The following is a 4,133-nucleotide window of genomic DNA, read 5'->3' as shown; positions in this document are numbered from 1 at the left end:
CTTTGAACCACATGACTTTAGGATTGCAGTGCGGCTTCTTGTCACTAGGCCACCAGAGCTCTATTTAGAGAAATTTCTTAATATGATGAACAGTGAAATGGAGAGAGGAAAGATAAAGGGAAATTTAGAAAACCTTGTTACTGTGATGTCCGATCCTGTGCTGCTTTCCTGAGGAATGACAGACAGTTCATTGTTTATCCCTGAGAGCTAGATATCCCCTGACTAGATGAGAAGGAACTGAATGCATGTGACTCAACTGCTATTGGATTCCTCTCCTACAAGCCACTTCTCCTTGAGGTCAGTGCCTGCTTCTTGGTAAGCAGCTTGTCTGACCCTATAGGGGAGTCAAGTGGTTCTCTCTCTGCTTATGTATATCTATATAAGTTTAGTCAAAAACCCACGATACAGATAGTACAAGTTGTCCATCAGTGTTCTTTCTCTCCTTTTATGACCAAATTACTATCTTTTATTACTAAAAATACAGTCTGACCTTGCTGTTGTTGTTGTTATGTGCCGTCGAGTCACTTGTGACTCATAGCGATCCTATGTACAACAGCCCTAAACCCTGCTCTGCCCGGTGCCAATCTCACTGTCTGCGACACACCCATCCCAATTACTCCAGTCACTGAATCAGTCCAAATTATTGAGGGTCTTCCCCTCTTGCGCTATCCCTCTACCCTCCCAAGCATGATGTCCCTCTCCTTGTAACATGTCCAAAGTATGTCAGATGAAACCTCAGAATCTTGCCTCCAAGGAGCAGCCCGGTTTAACCCTCTCCAGGATGAACCTGTTTGTTTTCTTAACAGTCTATGGTACATTCAATACTCTTCTCCAGCACCACAGCTGAAAGGTATCAATTCTTCTTTTATCCTCTCTGGTCATTGTCCAACTCTCTGATGCATAACAAGTGATTGCAAAGACCATGGCCTGTATCAGATGCACCTTAATTTCCAGAGTGACACTATTGCTCTTCAGCACTGTGGAGAGGTCCCTAACAGTAGACTTTCCTGTCACAATACGTCTTTTAATTTCCTGGATGCTGGGGCCACGAGTGTTGACTGTGCAGCCAAGCAATGAAGAAAACATCTTTCTCTAACACTGCTGGATAGAAGGTATAAATGTTGACAGAGCTGGAATAGCCATCCTAGATCCCAACACTAACCTAGGAAAGGAAGCTGCATATAACAGAAAGAAAGTTTGTGTTCCTGGTGCTTTGGAATGATCTTCTAGCACTGAATTGCCTCTCCTAAACTATCGGGTAATATTATTAAGAAATAAGCTTTGGATAAGCTTTGTCATATCAGAACTTCTCCACTTTTTCTATTTCTGTTCCATAGACATAAAGTATGAATAGATAGATAGATAGATAGATAGATAGATAGATAGATAGATAGATAGATAGACAGACGATTAAGTGACTAACACACTTCCTTATTTAAGCCACTGTTACACTAAATTTTCTAACATTGACACTAACCTAATCATGATGAAAAACTACTTTTCAGTTATCAGTAATTAAATGGATGGTTGTATTAAAATAAAAACAGGTAAACCACTGGTAAAGCTAATAAAGGGGGGGTGCAGAGAAGACCCAAAGAATCCAAATAAGAAGTGAAAGTGGAGATCTCACAAAGGAACCAACTGAAAAATGAAGATTGATAATAGAAATTTATGAAAAACTATACTCAAACAAATATGAAAAGCTAGAGGAAATGGACCAATATTTAGAAACTCATAACTCATCCAACCTGACAGAAACTGAGGTAGAAAATTTGAACAGAACTATCACAAAAGAACTGAACAGGTTATTAAAAATTTTCAACAACAAGTAAAAGACCTGGACAAGGTACCTTTACAAGCAAATTTTACTAAATATTCAGAGAAAAGCTGTGACCAATTCTAGATAAAGTTTTTAAGAAACTAGAAAAAAGAAGTTATACTCCCAGACTCATTCTATGAAACAAATATATCGCTTATCAATGTCAAATAAAGACACCACTGAAATAAAAAGCAAAAGATAAGTATCTCTCATGAGCAGAGATTCAAAAATCCTTTAAAAAATTCTGGCCAATATAGTCCAGCAGTATATTAGATAATTCATAATGGCCAAGTGGGATACACAACAGATGTGCAAAGATGGTTCAAGATCAGAAAAACAATTCATGTTATTAATCATATTAATAACACAACAAGAACCACACAATCCTATTAGAAAAGGACTTTGATAAAATTTAACAATCCTTTATTAAAACACTCAACCAAATAGAAATAGAGAGGAATTTCCTCAACATAGTAAAACATATATATGTGAAACCAAGCACTAAACAGATTTCAATGGAGAAAATTTAAAGGTATTCCCTTTGAGACATAAACTAGGCAGAAATGCTCACTATGACCTCTTCTTTTCAGGATTATATTGGAAGACTTAGCCAAGACAATAATGCAAGAGAAGGAAATAAGAGGCATCCAAATTTGCAAAGAGGAGCTAAAACGATCTCTGTATGTAGATGATGTGATAGAGTACTTAGAAAACCGTAAAGATTCAGAAAAAACCAACAACAACCCTGAAAACAAACAAATAAACAAAACCCATTAGACATAGTGGACCAATTAAGCAAAGTAGTATGATACAAGATCAACATATAAAAGGCAGTTGGATTTCTCTACAGTAACAAAGGGAGTACAGAAAATGAAAAAAGAAAAGCAATATCTAATAAAATAACTAACCAGAAGATCAAATTCTTAGAAATAAATCTACATGGAGACACAAAAGACCTATACAAAGACGACTATAACACATTACTGAAAGGAACAAAAAGAGACTTAAAGAAAAGGAAGAATATGCCCATTTTATTAATAGGAAGATTCAATATAATAAAAATAGCAAGTCTAGTAAAAGCAATCTGAATACCAAAAAAGCAGGGGGGTAACTTCAATATTTTGAAAATCACAATTGTACTAAAAGCAATATGCAAATTCAATGCAATCCCAAGACAAAATTAATAGCAGTGGAAGAAGAAAATTGTTTATCAATAAGTAAATGAAAATCCATTCTTTCTGTAAACTTTAACTAAAATCACAATTTAAAACACAAACAAAAATAAATAAAAACTGGAAAACATACTTTAATTTTCTTTATAGCTACATGTAATCCATGCAGACAGTATGTGTCTTTGGACTTTTTCTATATATGTTTTAGGTCAGCCTTGTTTTCAAGGAGCAAGTAATGTCATCTGTATAGTAAAGGTGTTGCATCTTCTATCCTGATGACACATTGTTTTTCATATAGTTTGGGCTCTTGGACCATTACTTACCAAACATATGGAATAAGAATGGTGAATAGACACAATCTTGATACTGTACTTCATTTTAATCCTTGCAATATACTTTTGTCTTTTTTACTCTAAGAACAGATTCTACATGAGGACCATTAAGTATTCTAGGATTCTCCACAATATTAGTCATAATATGATCTAACTTGTTGGATGCCTTTGCATAGTAAAGAAAACATAAGTAAACATCTTCCTAACATTCTCTCTGTTCTCAACGAAGATTCATTATGACAACAATAATGATTACTGGTGACTATGAATTCAGCCTTTGTTTTTGATTTATTATCAACTAGAATTTACTTACTTGAGACATTAGTGATATCTGTAACTTTGGCATTCTGTTATATAATCTTTCTTTGAAATAGACATAAATACGGATTTTTGAAGTTGGCTGGCCAGGTGACTGTTTTCTAAATTTCTTCACATAGAATAGTCAATATTTTTTAGTGTTACATCCACACTTGAAAAGATCTCAAGTGTTGCTCTGTGAATTTTTGGACCTTTGTTTTCCACAAGTGCTTACAGTGCAGCTTAAAATTGTTCATTCAGAAAATAAGTTCTTCAGTGTAATCTTCCCTTTAGGAATTTGAAAATAGATCTGGTTTTTTTTTCTGGTACAGTAATTCTGTGTGATCTATTCAACTTTTTTAAAGCTTCCTGAATTATTCAGTGTCATTCACATAGAATCTTCCATTATAGTTACTTGAGACTCAAATTTTTCTCTTCAGTTCTTTCACTTTGAGAAGTGTTGACCATGTTCTTCTCTTTGTTTTCTAGTACAAAATCTTTGTACATTTCATT

This window comes from Elephantulus edwardii, unplaced genomic scaffold, assembly GCF_000299155.1.
Source record: "Elephantulus edwardii isolate Elephantulus edwardi_28Jun2011 unplaced genomic scaffold, EleEdw1.0 scaffold00142, whole genome shotgun sequence".
Classification (NCBI taxonomy): Eukaryota; Metazoa; Chordata; class Mammalia; order Macroscelidea; family Macroscelididae; genus Elephantulus; species Elephantulus edwardii.
This window is presented reverse-complemented; position numbering follows the sequence as displayed.